This window comes from Pleurodeles waltl, chromosome 5 (genome assembly GCF_031143425.1).
Source record: "Pleurodeles waltl isolate 20211129_DDA chromosome 5, aPleWal1.hap1.20221129, whole genome shotgun sequence".
Classification (NCBI taxonomy): domain Eukaryota; kingdom Metazoa; phylum Chordata; class Amphibia; order Caudata; family Salamandridae; genus Pleurodeles; species Pleurodeles waltl.
In genome coordinates, this window is record NC_090444.1 from 1529100738 (window position 1) to 1529120534 (window position 19797).

Sequence of the window (19797 nt, forward strand, 5' to 3'; positions counted from 1 at the left end):
TCACCTACACATAGTGGTTCTAGAATCAGATAATGGAGAATATGGGTGACATTATGAATGTATCCCTATCCAGGGGACCAGTGTTGGCATGATAGACAATGAGGAACGGTCCCTGTAGGAGGCTGGCCTGGCTTGTAGTGGGTGCAAAGGGGTACTTACACTCTGTACCAGGTCCAGTTATCCCTTATTAGTGTAGAAGGTGTGTTTCTAGCAGCTTAGGCTGATAGAAGGTAGCTATAGCAGAGCAGCTTAGGCTGAACTAGGAGACATGCAAAGCTCGTACTATACCACTGGTGTCATATGCACAATATCATAAGAAAACACAATACACAGATATACTAAAAATAAAGGTACTTTATTTTTATGACAATATGCCAAAAGTATCTCAGTGAGTACCCTCAGTATGAGGATGCCAAATATACACAAGATATATGTACACAATACCAAAATTATGCAGTAATAGCAAAAGGAAATAATGCAAGCAATGTAAAGTTACAATAGATTGCAATAGGAGCACATAGGTATGGGGCAACACAAACCATATACTCCAAAAGTGGAATGCGAACTACGAATGGACCCCAAACCTATGTGAGCTTGTAGAGGGTCGCTGGGATTGTAAGAAACAGTGAGGGTTAGAAAAATAGCCCACCCCAAGACCCTGAAAGGTAGGTGTAAAGTGCACCTACAACCCCCAGAGAGCACAGAAGTCGTGATAGAGGGATTCTGCAAGGAAGACCAACACCAGCAAAGCAACAACAGTGGATTTCCGGACCTGAGTACCTGTAAGACAAGGGGACCAAGTCCAAGAGCCGCAACAGTGTCGAGAGTGGGCAGATGCCCAGGAAATGCCAGCTGAGGATGCAAGGAAGCTGCCACCGGGTGCAAGAAGAAGCTTGGTGTTCTGCAAGAACGAAGAGGACTAGGAACTTCCCCTTTGGAGGATGGATGTCCCACGTCATGAAGAAGCTTGCAGAGGTACTCCCATGCAGAAAGACTGCAAACAAGCCTTGCTAGCTGCAAGGGTTGCGGTTAGGGTTTTTTGATGCTGCAGTGGCACAGGAGGGACCAGGATGTCGCCACTTGGATGAGGAGACAGAGGGGGCGCCCAGCAAGTCAGGGAGCCCTCACAGAAGCAGGCAGCACCCACAGAAGTACCGGAACAGGCACTTGGAAGAGGAGTGAACCGGAGTCCACCCGAAGTCAGAAAAGGGAGTCCCACGACGCCAGAGGACAACTCAGAAGGTTGTGCACTGCAGGTTAGAGTGTCGGGGACCCAGGCTTGGCTGTGCATGAAGGAAATCCTCGAAGAGTGCACAGGAGCCATAGCAGCTGCAAATCACACGGTACCCAGCAATGCAGTCTAGCGTGGGGAGGCAAGGACTTACCTCCACCAAACTTGGACTGAAGAGTCACTGGACTGTGGGAGTCATTTGGACAGAGTTGCTGAGTTCCATGGACCACCGAATGGCATTGGGGTGACAATTCCATGATCTTAGACATGTTACATGGCCATGTTCAGAGTTACCATTGTGACGCTGTACATAGGTAGTGACCTATGTGTAGTGCACGTGTGTAATGGTGTCCCCGCACTCACAAAGTCCGGGGAATTTGCCCTGAACGATGTGGGGGCACCTTGGTTAGTGCCAGGGTGCCCACACACTAAGTAACTTTGCACCCAACCTTCACCAGGTGAAGGTTAGACATATAGGTGACTTATAAGTTACTTAAGTGCAGTGGTAAATGGCTGTGAAATAACGTGGACGTTATATCACTCAGGCTGCACTGGCAGGCCTGTGTAAGAATTGTCAGATCTCCCTATGGATGGCAAAAGAAATGCTGCAGCCCATAGGGATCTCCTGGAACCCCAATACCCTGGGTACCTCAGTACCATATACTAGGGAATTATAAGGGTGTTCCAGTATGCCAATGTGAATTGGTAAAATTGGTCACTAGCCTGTTAGTGACAATTTGTAAACCAGAGAGAGCATAACCACTGAGGTTCTGGTTAGCAGAGCCTCAGTTAAACAGTTAGGCATCACAGAGGGAACACACACATATAGGCAACAAACTTATGAGCACTGGGGTCCTGGCTAGCAGGGTCCCAGTGACACATAACAAACATACTGACAACATAGGGTTTTCACTATGAGCACTGGACCCTGGCTAGTAGGATCCCAGTGAGACAGTGAAAACACCCTGACATATACTCACAAACAGGCCAAAAGTGGTGGTAACAAGGCTAGAAAGAGGCTACTTTCTCACAGTCCCCACTTCCCACACTCACCATTACTGTGGCCAACTCACCTGGTAATGGCACAGCATTCATGACTGCTGGCACCACTAACCCTAGACAAGTGATGGACTAAAGGCTGGTACATTCATGCAATGGAAAGACTGACTACATTGGTACGGGACACTATGCTCCATTCCATTAAGAACTGGACGCCATTCCACACATACATCAAACGCAGTCAAGGAATCCCATGTCCACCTCACCTGATATATTTGGGAGGAGAACAGGCACCAGAGATGGAGGAATTGGGTGGCACTTGGAGGAGAGATCCTTGCAGGGAGATGACCATGACCGGGGCAGCTTCATGGGTTTGTGTATATGGTGTTCCTTGAATGTATTGCTCTGTGGTAGATGTTCGGGAGGTGAGCTCATCAGATGTTGAATAGAAGAAGCTAAGATGTGTTCTAAACCTGTATGTACCAGGGATTTAAAAATGTTAAATAATGTGGTTAAATAAATAAATAAATAACTACCCAAGGTTGACCACAATGGAACATCCATTCCACTTCACCCCATCAATACTCTGAGCCCCCTTTTGCCAAGGCTTCTTGTTTGTGGTACAATATACACCTCCCAAACGTCATATATTCAGTGTGTAGTGTATACTACTTGTACCTCCCCTAACTTTGGGTTCCCTGCCATTATAGATAACTGCCTGTTGTTCACTGGACATAGTTACCATTGGATGAATAGTAGTCATTTATTGTGTGAGCAGCTATGACAAAAAATGTTAAGATATGGGTACGGTTGCAGTGGGTTGCTTCACTGCTTCACGCATCGCTGTCCAGGCAGGCAGTATTGCCCATTGAGAGTACCCTAAAGACAGGTTTGACTTTTTTGGTGTTAAGAGGTATTAACATTTTTAGAATAAAGTAAGAAAATGACTAGGCTGTTAATACAACTTCAGGATGCTAATAAGTGTGGGGACTCATCAAATAAGTGAGGTTACAAAGCATTATCTTGAGGTACCTACCTTTGATGTACAGCTCTGTATGTAATGACGTAGAGGAAGTGCATTGCACACTTAGCATTGGTCAAAGACATAGTAAGACCTTGATTAGAGTGATATGTTTAAAAAATAAACAAGAGGAGCTCTGTGGATGTCGCATAGCATTGTTATGGCAGAAACACTCAATTAAATATTTTCATTATTACATTGATGCATTTACATTATTGCATGTCATTAGAATACAATTGTCAGTAGAGAAAAGTTAGGCATGAACCATTGTGAGAAATAATGGTGGGAAGATGCAGGCAGTAAATTTAAAAAATGGTGTAACAGATCTAGTTTTATCTATGAATCTCAACTCTTGAAATTGTATTCATGAAATAGGTTTAAAGGTAATTAGACTGACCAAAGTAATACAGATCATTTTAAACAATTGAAGTGAATTTGACTGCTGCATATTTTTAAAACTCTTTGGCACATATTTATACTTTTCTAGCACTGCATTAGCTTAATTTTTTGATGAAAAAGCAGCACAAAATTACAAAATACAATTGTATTTTTTAAGTTTGCACTGCTTTTGCGTCAAAAAGCGGCGCAAATGCGCCGCTAAAAATGTATAAAAATGGGCCTTTATTCAGGAAGATACTTCCAACATGTTATGATCCTGATAAATGTTTTAAGGTAGTAGCTATATCACTACAATTCTTGGTATAAAAATATTTCCCCGGGTAATATTCTCAGCAGTTTGACAGACCTTTTGGGAGCATGCACACTGGAAAAAAACATTTGTTTTGCCATTTTCTGCATTATTTGAAATTTGTTTGCAAGGGGACGCCAATCTGTCCTAAGTGTTTCTGACAGCTGAAGCAGGAACAACCAGAAACAGATGTTAAAAGACTAACAAAAATAAGTCATAATGCCCTCGAAGATATTCGAACAACATACAACATGACAGGTTTGCAAGTATCCATGGTCTGATAAATTTTAAATGACAATTCTGACACATTACCATGACCGTAAAAAGAAGTTGGTCAAACAGAAACTGCAAAATATGTCTTCCTCTACTTTCATTATGCAACATAAAAAAATAAAAATGGTGTGGGTGTGTGTGTGTGTCTATGTGTGTGTGTATTGATTATTTCTACTGACTAATAATTAGGAATTAGGATAATATCTTAATTTATATTTTAAAAAAGTAACTGAAAAACCAAACATTTTTCTAACATTATAGTAAGTTTAAAAATGCCAGTTAAAACAGACTGTTTTCAACAAATAAACCACTAGAATTTACTGGCTGTAGTTATCTCAAGTAATTAGAACGCATGCATTAAAGTAACCATATCTCACACCCTTGTCATGCGCTGCTAATTACCTCACATATTATATCACTTATGATAAGATAAATACATGTATTGCCCCCACAGGACATGGCCAACCATGGGGGTTATTTTTTTCAGTGCCAGTTTATGTTAAAATTAAAAAAAATATTTGTTTTGTGCCAGGGGTAGGAACAGGGAGATCCCACCCACCAGGCCTATGGGGGCAGGGTAATCTATTTTATATCTGTGTTTACCTTTTTTGCTAGAACTCAGGATTGAGTACCGAGTCCTATTATGGCTGCTATATTGGCAGCCAACCAGATCTCATCTTGAGCTCTGGCAACTCTATGGATCCTCTGTTGCGCTAAATATACAATTGTTTAGACGTAGACCATCAGTATGTCAATGGCGGTAATGACCGTCTACCGCCACAGCTGCCAAAACATTGTCGACGCTGCTACCTACCGTCTGCCATATTATGACCCTAGACAGAGATCCACCAGAAGGCTGGCGGAATTCCGGCTACTGTCATGGCAGAGGACAGCAGTAAGGCGGCGCTGCTGCCAGCAGCAGCATCATGCCAGTAGACCGCTGCAGACCATATCATGACCCATGATATGGAGTGGCAGTGTTCTGCTGATGGACACTACTGCTGGCAACAGCACCACGTCCCGTCTCCTGCCGGAGGACCCTCTGCAAGCAGGTACGTTGGGTGCTCCGACAGGGGAGGAAGGTGGGGGGTTTTGTGTGTGTGTCAGGGGGGTGTAGGTGTATGGGTCTGTGTGCGTGCTTGTGGGTGTGTGGCATGTGGAATGCGTATGTGCATGAATAAGTGTGAGTGTGTGTGTATGTTGTGTTGTGTGAATGCGTGTGTGCTTGTATGTATGTCAGTGTTTGTGGATGTGTATGTGAATGGATGTATGCATGCATGGGTGAATGTGGGTATGAGTGTTTGTATGTGTGTGGATGTTGGTGCGTGAATGTGCGTGTATGTCATGGGGGTTGGGAGGGGGAGGAGGTGAGTGGGAGAGGACTCTTGCGAGGGGGAGGATGTGGGGGAGACCCCTATCAGTGTCAGGCAAGGAATTCCCTGGCACTGATAGTGCCTACCGCCATGGTTTATGTGGTGGTAAGGAAGCCATGAAAACCATGGGGGTAGGTGAGGGCAAAATCTCACAGGTGGGACAGTGACAGCCAACTGAAGTCTCCAGCCCAGCAGCTGTTACCGTCCTGGCGGACGGAGTGGTACATTGGTGGTTTGGCTTGAGCCAAATCACCAATGTCATATTTTGGGGAAAGGTACCGCCAGCCTGTTGGCAGTACCTTTCTCCAAAATACTGCTGTCCACCAGGGTTGTAATGAGGGCCTTAATTCCTCAAACACTGCTATACAGATTTACACTGTTAGAAATGGGGTCTCTAGTTGGCAGTCAGTTCACACCCTGTTGAAGTAGGTACCCTCATTCTGGTCAGGATAAGGGAGATACCTGCTCAGATAACCCCTGCTCACCCCTTCGTAACTTGGTATGAGCAGTCAGGCTTATCTCAGAAGTAATGTTTAAAGCATTTGCACATAACACGCAGTAATACAGTAAAAACACTACAAAAGGACAGCACACCAGTTTTAGAAAAATAGCCAATATTTCTCTGTGTAAAACAAGACCAAAACGAGAAAAATCCAACATACAATAATAAATGTATGAATTTTGTAAGAATTTGCTTAAAAATACAGTTTCTTGAAGTCGATAGCTCCACCTGCGGCTATCATGGTGCCGTGATCAACAAAAACCAACAGTTCAGGCCGGCAGCAGCGTCGCAGGCCAGCTATGGTGTCGGGAATACCCGCAGACAGTTCCTTTGGAATTGCAGGGCGGTGTGATACTAGCAATGAGATCCGGAGAGCATTGTCGCTGTCGTCGCAGTGTCGGTTCTGGAGGTCGGTGCTTGGGTTATCAGGCCCTTGAAGTCACATGAGTTGCAAATCTAACTCCGGGCTGATGAAGTCGGGAGTGCTGGCGTGGATGGCATTGGGACTGCGGTGCAAAGCAGGACGATGTGACGTGCAGTGCCCACAGGTCACGGTGCAGGCAGCATCTCGGTGACAGCATCCAGCAGCATCGGTGAGACCAGGGCTGCAGTGTGAAGTGGGCCGGTATGACATGCGGTGTCACCAGGTCACAGTGCAGGCAGGGGTGTCATTGTTGCTGAAGCAGTGCTGTCAGTAGGCCCAAGTCAGTGGTGCGGCACGGGATAGGCTCTGTACAGCGTCCAGAGGCTGCTGGCATTGGTGGACCGGGGCTGCGGTGCAGATGAGACAGTGCTTTGTGTACACAAGCAGTGTCCACAGCCACAGTGCAGGCAGCGGCTCCGATCTTAGCAAGAGCGTCATCGTCGGGGATGCCCAGGCTGCAGTGTGAGCAGGGAGATGCCAGAGTGCGGGCCCACAGATCACGGTGCAAGCTGCAGCTCAGTGGCACCATCATATGATGCCGTTGGTGAGACTAGGGTTGTGGTGCGAAGTGGTGCAGTGTGGCTCTGTGTGGCATCGGCAGGTCACAGCAGGCTCGTCGTTGGCGGGGTCAACATGCTTTTCCTTCCTAAGCAGCACAAAACACACATTTCCCAGTGCTGCAGGCAGATGAAACTGAAGTCATTGGTGTCCCTGAGACTTCCAACAAGAGGTAAGCTCTAGTCCAAGCCCTTGGAGAACCTTCTCAAGCAGGATACACACCAAAGTTCACCATTTGCACTCTTTTAAGGCAGGAACAGCAACTGCAGGCTAACCCACCAAAGCAACACAGTAAAAGGGCATTACTCCTCTTACAGCTCTTCAGCTCTTCTCCTTGGCAGAGGTTCCTCTTCATTCCAGAAAGATTCTTAAAGTCTGGGGTTTTGGGTCCAAAACTTACACCCCTTTCTACCTTTGAAGTTGACAAACTTCAAGTGAAAGTCTCAGTTGTTTACAAGATCCTTCCTTGTCCAGGCCAGGCATCAGACACATACCAGGAGGTTGGAGACCGCATTGTGTGAGGGCAGACACAGTCCTTTCAGGTGTAAGTGACCACTCCTCCCTTCACTGTAGCTCAGATGGCTCATTGGGATATGCAGGCTACACCCCAGCTCCCTTTGTGTCACTGTCTAGAGGAGATGTGTAAACAAACCACTGTCAAACTGACACAGCCAAGGAAACCACAAACAGGCAGAGTCACAGAATGATTTAAGCAGGAAAATGCCTACTTTCTAAAAATTACATTTTCAAACTAGCAATCTGAACACCAACTTCACTAAAAGATGTATTTTTAAATTGACTCCTAACTCAAAATTTCTATCTGCTCTCAAAGGGGATTTGCACTTTAAAGTTTTTTAAATGCAGCCCCGTGTTAGCCTATGAGACAGATAGGCCTTACAACAGTGAAGACTGAATTTAGCAGTATTTCACTATTAGGATATGTAACACAGATCAGTACATGTCCCACCTTTAACATACACGGCACCCTGCCAATGGGCCTACCTTAGGGGTGCCTTACATGTAGTAGAAGGGAAGGTTTAGGTCTGGCAAGTGGGTGGACTTGCCAGGTTGAATTGGCAGTTTGAAACTGCACACACAGACACTGTAGTGGTAGGTCTGAGACCTGTTTACAAGGCTACTTATGTGGATGGCACAATCAGTTCTGCAGGCCCACTAGATGCATTTGATTTACAGGCCCTGGGCACCTGTAGTTCACTTTACTAGGGACTTATCAGTAAATTAAATATGTAATTCATGGATGAACCAATCAACAGTACAATTTATATAGGGAGCACTTGCAGTTTAGCACTGATTAGCGGTAAAGTGTCCAGAGTCAATAAAACCAGCAGAAAAAGAGTTGAGTATACTATACCATAGAAACAGGAGGTCAGAAGGCAAAAAGAAAGGGGAGATACTCCAAAAAGCTGGCAGGCCTAGCACATGTCCCCTCCAACTGAGAGTAGGGGGAACTACCCAACCTCTGGGGAGTCCTGTGCACTAATGCGAAAAAACCTGGACAGACCATCAGCGTTGGCGTGTTCTTTGCCAGGATGGTGTTCCACTGTAAAGTCCATACCCTGTAGGGAAATGGACCACCTCAACAGTTTTACGTTCTTACCCCTCATCTGCATTTACCATCTGAGGGGCCTGTGGTTGGTTTGAACCCAGAAGTGGGACCTAAACAAGTAGGTTCATAGCTTTTTCAGTGTCGAGACCACAGCAAAAGCTTCCCTTTCATTTGCACCCCACCTCTGTTTCCTGGGAAGTAGTCTCCTGCTAAGGAAAACTACAGGCTTGTCTAGGCCCTCCTTGTTTAGCTGTCAAAGTGTTGCTCCCACACAATGCTTTGAAGCATCTGTCTATACCACAAACTCCTTGGAAAAGTCAGGGGCCATTAGCTCCGGCTCCGTGCACATGGCCTCCTCCAGGGTGTCAAACGCAGTCTGGCATGCCTCAGTCCAGATCACCTGTCTAGGCTGCTTCTTAGAAGTCAGTTCTGTCAAGGGGGCAAGAATCGTACCATACCCCTTGACAAATCTCCTGTAGTACCTGGTGAGGCTTAGGAAGGCTCTCACCTCTGTTTGCTCTTGGGGGTGCCCAAACCCAAATGGCAACAATCTTGGGTTTTAGGGGTGCACCCGGCCCCTGCCTTCCTTGTGTCCCAAGTACACCACTGACCCATGCCCTATTTGGCACTTACTGGTCTTGATAGTGAGTATTGCAGCTTGCAGTGCCTTCAACACTTCTCAGAGGTGGTGCAAGTGGTCCTCCCAACTGGAGTTGAACACAGCAATGTCATCAACGTAGGCGGCACTGAAGTTCTCAAGCCCAGCCAGGACCTGATTGACCAACCTCTAGAAGGTGGCAGGAGCGTTCTTCAATCCAAAAGGCATGACCTGGAACTGGAAGTGCCTCTCTGGTGTTGAGAACGCTGACCTCTCCTTGACCCATCAGTTGAGGATATCTGCCAGTACCCAGATATTAAATAAAACTTGCTGTGGAACTTGGCTTCCCCAACCAATCAATGAGTTCATCAGCTCTGAGAATGGGATAGGCGTCAGTCTTGGTGATGGCATTGAGCCTCTGGTAGTCAACACATGGCTGAAGTTCTGGTTTGGCATCAGGTGCAGCAGCCCGGGGTACCAAAACCACTGGGCAGGACCAAGGGCTGCTGGAGTTCTCAATCAACCCTAAAGCCAACATCTTGGAGACCTCCTCCTTGATGTGGGCCTTCACTCTGTAGCCAACCTGTAAACCTTGATTTTCACAGGCAGGCTGTCCCCACTGTCCACATCTTGCATGAATAGATGGGTGACACCTGGAGTGAGTGAAAATAGAGTGGAAAAGTATCCCAGTAACTAGTGACACTCACTCTGCTGCTCTAGAGTCAGAGAAGGGGAGAGGACCATGCCTTCTACTGACCCATCCTTGGCAGACAAGAGGTCAGGGAGAAGTTCACTCTCCTTTTCTCCCCCATCATCTGTAGCCAGAAGCATGGAGTTTCACATGAAGAACCCTCAAGGGGTTCCTTGGAGTCTGTAAGTCCACCAAGTAGGTGGCACCACTATTGCACTCCTTCACCTCAAATGGTCCTGACTACCTGTCCTGCAGAGCACAAGGTTCTACAGGGGCCATGACCCACACTTTCTGGCCAGGCTGAAACTCAATCAGAGTAGTATTCTGCTTGTACCAGTGTTTCATTTCCTCCTGGTTTGCCTCTAGGTTCTCTTGAGCGAGCTTCCAGAAGCGCGCAGTTTGGTTTCTGAAGGCCAGCATGTAACTGAATACATCCTGGCATAACTTCCTAGGAGCTTGCCCCCAGCCCTCTTTCACCAGACTTGGAGGTCCTCTGACCGGGTGCCCATGCAACAGCTCAAAGGGGCTAAAGCCAACCCCCTTCTGTGGTACCTCCCAGTAGGCAAAGCGAAGGCATGGTAAGAGCACATCCGGCTTATGCCTCATGGAGTCTGACGGACCTCCAGTCATGGTTTTTAGGGTTCAGTTGAATCTATCAACCAACCTGTTACTTTGGGGGTGGTAAGGAGTGGTGAACTTGTAGTTCACTCTACATTCCTTTCACACAGCCTTTATGCATGGACATAAAGTTGGTACCCCTGTCAAATACCACCTCCCTTGGGAAACCAACTCAGGTAAAGATCCCCATCAGTGCCCGGGCCACAACTGGCACCATCACTGTCCTCAAAGAGATAGCTTCTGGGTGTCGGGTGGCATGGTCCACCAAGACCAGGAGGAACCTGTTGCTAGGGCTGTCTTGGGGTCTAGAGGCCCTACTATGTCAATGCCCACCCACTCAAAAGGGGTGCTCATGACAGGAAAGGGTTGGAGGGGAGCTTTACATTTCCCTCCACTTTTGCCACTTGCTTGGCAAGTCTGACAGCTCCTGCAGAACGCTTCTGTATTTTTATTCATTGGGGCCAATAAAAGTGGGTGACAAGCCGGTCATAGGTCTTGCCTTGTCTTGCTCCAAATGTCCTGCCAGATGTACATCATGAGCCAAACCCAGTAGGAAGGCTCAGAAGCGCTGGGGTACCACCAACACCTGGAGTGCCCCAGATTCATTAGCCTTAGGCGCTCTATACAGGAGATCAGGAGATACAGGAGATCATCCTTGAAGACAACAGCCTACTCGACCCCTCTCAGTCCGGATTCCGAGCCAATCACAGCACAGAAACCGCCCTCATCTCAGTCACAGACGACATCAGAACCCTGATGGACAACAGAGAAACAGTCGCCCTCATCCTCCTCGACCTCTCGGCTGCCTTCGACACCGTCTGTCACTGCACCCTAATAACCCGCCTCCGCTCCACCGGGATCCAAGGACAGGTCCTGGACTGGATCACCTCCTTCCTCTCCAACCGCTCCCAAAGAGTCTACCTCCCACCTTTTCGCTCAGACCCCACCGAGATCATCTGCGGCGTCCCACAAGGCTCCTCGCTAAGCCCGACTCTCTTCAATGTCTACATGAGCCCCCTGGCCGACATCGTACGCAAACACAGCATCATCATCACCTCCTGCGCCGACGACACTCAACTGATACTTTCCCTCACCAAGGACCCCACCAGCGCCAAGACCAACCTGCAAGATGGAATGAAAGACGTCGCAGATTGGATGAAACTCAGCCGTCTGAAACTGAACTAAGACAAAACGGAAGTCCTCATCCTCGGAAACACCCCGACTGCCTGGGATGACTCCTGGTGGCCCACGGCCCTTAGCACCGCACCGACCCCCTCAGACCACGCACGCAACGTCGGTTTCATCTTGGACGCACTTCTCACCATGACCAAACAAGTCAACGCCGTATCATCCTCCTGCTTGCTCACCCTCCGCATGCTCCGAAAAATCTTCTGTTGGATCCCCGCCGACACCAGAAAGACCGTGACCCACGCCCTCGTCATGAGCCGCCTGGACTACGGCAACACCCTATACGCAGGAACCACCGCTAAACTCCAGAAACGTCTGCAACGAATTCAAAACGCCTCCGCCCGCCTCATCCGCAACATTTTTTAAATGTACATGTAAAGCACACATGCCCTTTTGGCATGTGTGCACCTTACATGTCCTAAAAAACTTTTTGGGGTGCAGCAGAGGGGGCCTTAGGCCCACAGCACCCTGGGGTTTTGCATTTCCAAAATTGCGATTTCCAGTTAAGAAATTGCAATTTGGGAAATGCAAAAAATTTGCAAATATGGGCCTTCAGGCCCATAGGTGCGAATGGGGCCAGTATCGCAATTAGCGATTCGGTAATAGCATTTGCGATTTTTATGACATCGATATTACCGAATCGCAAATGTGATACATTGCATTTTGCAAATCAGAAATAGAGATTTCTTAAAGATCGCTATTTCCGACTCGCAAAAGGCATTCTTGATACATCTGGCCCTCAGTTTCCTTAATCAGCCCAAGAACTATCAGCAGGACAATGTTGCTGGGCTAAATTCTTAAGCAATGACAAGTTTGTAATTCAATTTCAGCATGGATATTGTCATGTGACTCCTGAATACACAACCAACCCACCTCTGATAATTCCACAAGAATGGTTGGTGGGGTCATTGAGCGTTGACCCCTTCCTAACTGGATATAAAAGGCCCAAGAAACATAGGAAACCCAAGAACTCATTCACAAATCTGATGGAACATTGCTAAACGTTCTTTTATATAAAGGCCCTCATTACAACCCTGGCAGTAAATGCTGCTGACCGCCGTGCTGACAGCCGCCAAGATACCATGACCACAGCGGTATACCGTTATGGGTATTATGACCCACACAGAGAAATCCGCCACTGTACAGACACCAACACAAGTCTGCAAGCCCAAAGGTCAGTGATAAATTGGCGGTACCAAAACCCACACCGTTACGCCAACAGAAATATGCCCACAGCATCAGGACCCATGAATCACTGTGGGGGTCTTCCAACCGTGGTAAAGCATTGGCGGTACACACCAATACGCTCAAAACACACACACACTAACAAACCTACACCACATTGGATAATTCTAATGACACACACCTGACGCACATACACAGGTGCATCAGACGTCCACTGCAAGGATTCAAGAGGCTGTACTGCTAGCCAGGTACACCACCATTCTGTGGTGGCTTCATATATTCATGGATTCAGGCTGCTGAGGGGCCAGTAGTAACTGACCAGTAGACCACCACCAAGTGAAGGCTCCATGGACTGAAGGGCCTGGCTGCCAGGGGGTCAACACTGCCCACCTTGTACACCATCACTGAGTGCAGGATCCACTGATTCAAGACGCCTAGCTACAAAGGAGCCAGTAACACCTGTCTGGTATACCACCATCCGGTGCAGCTATTACAGACTCAGGGTGCCCACCAGGCAAGGGGCCAGTATACTATCTGCTTGGTATAACAATCCAGATTCAGGCTGCACTGACTCCAAGGCCTAGCTGCTGAGGAGCCAGTACACACCTCTCAATACTCCACCACTGGGTGCAGGGCTTAGAGACTCAAGAGCCTGGCAGCAAATGAGCCAGAAGTGCCTTCACAGAACATCACCAAAGAGTGCTGGCTTCCTAGACTCAAGGGGCCTAGCATCCAAACAGCAAATTCCAGTCACTCAGTATGTCACCACCAAGTGCATGTTCTATAAGCCCTCATCACAACCCTGGTGGTCAGTGATAAAGCGGTAATAGCACCAACAGGCCAGCCGTAACCAAAATGGAATTATGACCACGGCAGAAACCGCTCAGGCAGACAGCCACTTTAACACACTGACCGCCCGCCACGGCGGTATCAACAATCACCACAGTGGTAACCGCCAACAGCCAGGCGAAAGACAATGTACCACCCACAATATTACCTTTTCCGGGACGGTACCAATGACATCAAAAGCATGTTTGAAACACTGCACAGAAGTCAAAGGACTCACCTGTGGAGACTCAGGGAACAACCACAACGCAATGGAGCGCGAGATGCACATATTTCCGATGCTCGTCTACGTTTTCCTGCATTATGAACATCAATGCTGGCGAAGATGACCACAGTGAGTACTGCCGCCTAGCACACAAGGGAGGGGGGAGGAAAAAGAGAGTGACACACACATGCAACACCCCCACCCCCAACACCATACACGCAACCAGATGCACAAACATTGCATATTCACCACGTACCCCTCCAGAATAATGCAAGGACAAAATGATTTGAAGAAAGTGAGTGTAATACGATAAAATAACATGAATAAGTGCATCAAAATACAAACGTATATACATATTTACAAATGTAGGGACACTGCCCAATCCTCAATATCCGTGGGCCACAGGGCCACAACACAGAGGCCAAGGCCCCACCTCACTCCTGCAACAACATGGAGAAAACACTGCAGGGGCATCAGGTCTAAAATACACAGGCACCTCAGGGTGAAGGGGGTGGGGGCACCTCAGCCGGAAGATAGTACAACACCACTGGTCCTAGAGGGGGCTACATGCACCGGTGTGATGTCTTGGGGAGTGCAAGGCCACAGACTCCCAAGTGGGTGGTTTGCCCACTGCTTGGTCCTGGGGAGTGCAAGGCCACAGTCTCTCTAGTGGGTGGTTTGCTCACTGCTTGGTCCTGGGTAGTGCAAGGCCACAGTATCTCAAGTGGGTGGTTTGCCCACTGTTTGGTCCTGGTGCGTACAAGGCCACAGTTTCTCTAATGGTTGGTTTGCCCACCGCTTGGTCCTGGGCAGTGCAAGGCCACAGTCTCTCAAGTGGGTGGTTTGCCCACTGCTTGGTCCTGGTGAGTACAAGGCCACAGTCTCTCACCTGGGTGGTTTGCCTACTGCTTGGTCCTGAGGAGTGCAAGTCCACAGTCTCTCATGTGGTTGGCTTCTCCACTGGTTCTGAAGGTGGCCTTGTGCCCAGTGTGCTTCATCCTGGAAGGATAGGGTGAGTGGATGGCTTCTTCCACTGGTTCTGGAGGGGGCCTTGTGCCCAGTGTGCTTCATCCTTGGAAGGATGGGGTGAGTGTATGGCTTCTCCACTGGTTCTGGAGGGGGCCTTATGACCAGTGTGCTTCATCCTGGGAAGGATGGGGTAAGTGGATGGCTTCTCCACTGGTTCTGGAGGGGGCCTTATGCCCAGTGTGCTTCATCCTGGGAAGGATGGGGTGAGTGGGTGGCTTCTCCACTGGTTCTGGAGGGGGCATTGTGCCCTGTGATGCAGATCTTGGGAAGTGCAAGGTCACAGTCTCTCACCTGGGTGTCAGACTCACAGGAGTTGTAGGGTCCAGGATGCACAACAGCCCATTGAGGCAGGATTACACACTGTCCGCCAGCGGTGACGGCTGCTCAGTGGTGGCAGTGGCGTGGCTGGTGTTGGTGCTGGCAGTGGTGGGGGGAGACTCCAGCCCTTCCACTGCAGCCTTTGATGGCTGCCCACTGGGACTGCTGCTGCTGGCAGTGGTGCTGTTGGCAATGCTGGCAGCGGTGGGGGGAGGTTCCAGCCCATCCCCTGCAGCCTCGGACGGCTGCCCACTGGGGCTGCTGCTGCTGGCAGTGGTGCAGGTGGCATTTCTGGAAGTGTTGGGGGCAGGCTCCAGCCGATCCCCTGCAACCTTGGACAGCTGCCGACTGGGGCTGCTGATGCTGGCAGTGGTGCTGGTGGCGTTACTGGCAGCGGTGCTGGCAGTGGTACTGGTGGCAGTGCTGGCAGTGGTGGGGGGAGGCTCCAGCCCATCCCCTGCAGCCTCGGACGGCTGAACCACTATGGTTGGTCTTGGGGGCTCCGAATGAGTCCCAATACCAGGCTTCTTGCCCTTCCTGTCAGCAGCCAGGGATTGCCCCTTGCCCTTCCATCCTGCAGCTGGTGGTGCCTCCTTGCTCTTCCTAGGCACTGCTGGTGGTGCCTGCTTGCCCTTCCCTGTCTCAGCTGGTGATGCCTCCTTGCCCTTCCTTGATGCATCTGGTGCAGGCACCCTTTCAATATTGCTGCCTGGTGTCCGGGATCCTATCCCACCTGCAGTAGCTGTTGACACTCTCCTGTGTTCTGACCACCCTGGCCTAAGGTGAAGGACGAGGGGGAGTGGTAGGGAAGAGATCAACGGTGGAGAGGAAAAACTTCTTAGGGACATTGGGGCGGGAAGAGGTTGAATATTTGGGAGTGGAGGAAGAGGAAGTGGTTGTAGGAGGTGTCTATCTGCTGTGTTTGGGTGTAGGTGCATGGGCTGGATGCTGTTGTGAGGTGGATGGCTGTTGGGTGTCTGAATGATTGCGTTTGTGTACTTTGGGAGGAGGGGGCACATACACAGTGGGAAAGGACACAGGGGACATGTGCATGGATGTGGTGGTGGTGACTGCCAGTGAGGGGCGTGTAGTGATAGGTGTGATGGTGGTAGTTGATGAGGATGTAGTGCATGCAGGTGTGAGTGTAGACGCTACCTAGAGGGAGGTGGATGACGAGGAGGAGGGGGCCGCAGTGGATGTTGGTATGTATGCATCTGGATGGTGTTTGTGTGAGTGCCTGTGGGATGATGTGTGGTGCTTGTGTATGAATAAACCACTCCTGTGTGTTGTCCTGGGTACATGCTGGTCTGCCTGTGTGCTTGGGATAGGCTGGGGTTGAGGGGAATGGGATTAGGTAAAGGAAGTTGGAGGGGGGAGGCTAGAAACAGGGTAATAGCTGCCATCAGGGAGGAGGCCAGAGCCTGGATTGACTTCTGTTGGGCCGTCATGCCAGAGTGAATGCCCTCCAGGAATGCATTTGTTTGTTGCTAATGGCTGCCAGCCCCTGGATGGCATTAACAATGGTTGACTGCCCAACAGAGATGGATCGCAGGAGGTCAATAGCCTCCTCATTCAGGGCAGCAGGGCTAACTGGGGCAGGGCCTGAGGTGCCTGGGGCGAAGGAGATGCCCACCCTCCTGAGTGAGTGGGCACGGGAAACACGCTGAGGGGCTGCTTGGAGGGCGGTGTTGGTACGGGGGTGGCGGCTGCAACTGTAGTTGATTTAGGCTCAGAGGTGTCCGCCACAACCAGGGAATTTCCATTGGAGGAGTTATTACTGTCAGAACTGTCCCCTCCAGTCTCCGCTGTGGTGCTCCCCTCGTCCTCCATCCCACTGGTGCCCTCACCGTCGGTATATTCGGCCTCCTGGGCCATGTGGGATGCATCTCCCCCGTCGCCTGTGCCTCTGCTCCTCCGCCAGATGATGCTAATGCACATAAGGACAGGGAGACAAAACAAAAACGGGGGGAGAGACAAAGAATACCCTTGGTCAATGGCAGCAACAACACCACCGTTGGCGTACATGAAACACACACACACACAGGGAACAGCCATACGCACTAGGCAATGCACAGTCATAATGTTAGGCACCAGCACATGTACAGGGATACATAACGCCAAATGCAGCATACCTGAGACCCACAGATCCCTGCCCAGTAGTGGATGGCTACTAGCTTGGTTGGAGGAGGTTTACATCAGACCCTGCTCAACATGGGCTTTACCCAGCAATGTCTGGCCTGGCCTAGGGGCACCCACAGGCCCACATCCCCCACCCGGATGCCAGCCCACCACGCACAAGTAGTATATTGAGGCACTGTATTCACCACCTTGTGGCTGCTGTGATGCCCCCATGCATCCATCCAGCTCCAGATAAGCCACCACCAGTATGCCGGCCATCAGAGGGATCAGGTTTCGATGGGTACCCCTTCCTCGTTGGGAGCCCATCTCCAGCTGGGCCTCCGCCGTCTTCTGTGCCCAACGTCTCAGGTCCTCCCACCGTTTGAAACATGGGTGCTCCCCTGTGTCATAGACCCCCAGGCTCCGCACGTCCTTGGTGATTGCACGCCATATACCCTCTTTTTGATGGGAGCTGACCTGCAAAGAAATACACATAGGGATAGGTATCAGTCAGACCGTCCTGCCTGCTACACTCAGGGCCCACCAAGCCCTCACATCCCCTTACGCACAGGCATTGCCCACCATACATGGAGCGCACTGCCCAGGGCCCTTCCACCAACCCCCCCGTACACGAGGCCCTCACACACAGCATTCCATGCATTCATGCCACAAGCATCGTGTTCACAGTGTACTCACCTGTTGGTCTGGAGGCCCATACATTATTCGGTACTGGGGTAGGACCCCATCCACCAGTCTCTCTAACTCTGCAGCGGTGAAGGCAGGGGTCCTTTCCCCAGTGACACGAGCCATGGTCGGTTCCAGACACAGGTCACAGCAGCACTTGCAGTGTAGGTCCTCTCCTGTTGAAGGTCGGGTAGCAAGTGAGTGTACAGATAGAACATGGCGGTCATGTCCGTGGCGGTGCATACCGTCACCACCAGAGTACATCACCATTGGCCACTGTAACCCATAGGGCCCAATGGTATCCAATGAGGAGTTGCATGGTGGTTCTCGACTGCCTCCCGCAGTGACGCACAATGTCAGCGGAATTACCTCATTTCCACATGTTCCTCCATACAGAACAGGAGGATGCCATTTCACGGGGGGGCAGGCCATGGCACCTAACTGCGTCACAGTACACATAGGCACCATTTGGGCCTTTCCAACAATATACTTTTACAGTCACAACATGAAATACAGTGTAGTGTTTGGAAATATGGAATACTGACCAGCTGCTCACTCTTTGCCCCCTAGATTGCAACTGCTGCAGACGAATAGGAGATGGAGGCATGCCCCCATGTACAGGCCCCTGGGGGACTTGGCAACAATGGAAGACAGGCACATTATCCTCACCTATAGACTGGACAGGGCCACAATCACAGAGCTGTGTGCCCAATTGGAACCTGACCAGATATCTGCTACCCATCAGCACCCCGGGATCCTCCCTTTTGTGCAAGTCCTATCTGTGGTCCATTTCCTGGCAACTGGCTCCTTCCAAGTGACAGTGGGCTTGGCGGCAGGAATGTCTCGGCCATTGTTCTCAATAGTGCTGACCAGAGTGTTGTCTGCCCTGATTAAACACATACGCAGCTACATCGTTTTCCCCCAAGTAGAGGATTTAGCCACAGTAAAAACTGATTTCTGTGCAATGGGACATATCCACAACATTATTGGGGCTATTCATGATACACATATTACATTTACCCCCCCACCCCCCGGAGAAAAGAACAGGTGTTCAGAAATTGAAAGAGCTTTCACTTCATGAATGTGCAGATACTGTGCCTGGCGGACCAGTACATCTCCCATGTCAATGCAAAGTATCCTGGGTCTGTGCATTATGCCTTCATCCTGAGGAATAGCAGCATCCCATGCTGGCTCAACTCCAGAGGTACCAGGTGTGGCTAGTAGGTGAGCACTCGTTCCCACCCAGTAGGTGTTGGTGTATGTGTATGATGGGGGCCCTAAGGGTTAGTGTGTGGCTAGCAGTTGTCCCTTGTTATTTGCAGGTGACCCTGGTTACTGATCCTTGTGAGGAATCCCAGGACAAGGGCAGAGGAACGTTACAATGACGCACATGGGCGAACAAGAAGAATCATAGAAAGGAAATTTGGCCTCCTGAAGGCCAGGTCACGTTGCCTCCATTTAACGGGTGGATCCCTGTACTACTCACCCAAGAAGGTATGCCAGATCATCGAGGCATGCTGTACGTCGCCAGGTGCCTTTTCTGCAGGAGGTTAAGGCTGGAGATGGCTGTGTGGCAGCAGTGGACCCTGTGGACAATGAAGATGAGGAGGCAGAGGATGAGGATGAGGACAACAGAAGTGCAATAATATGAAAATACTTCCAATGACACACAAGTAAGACA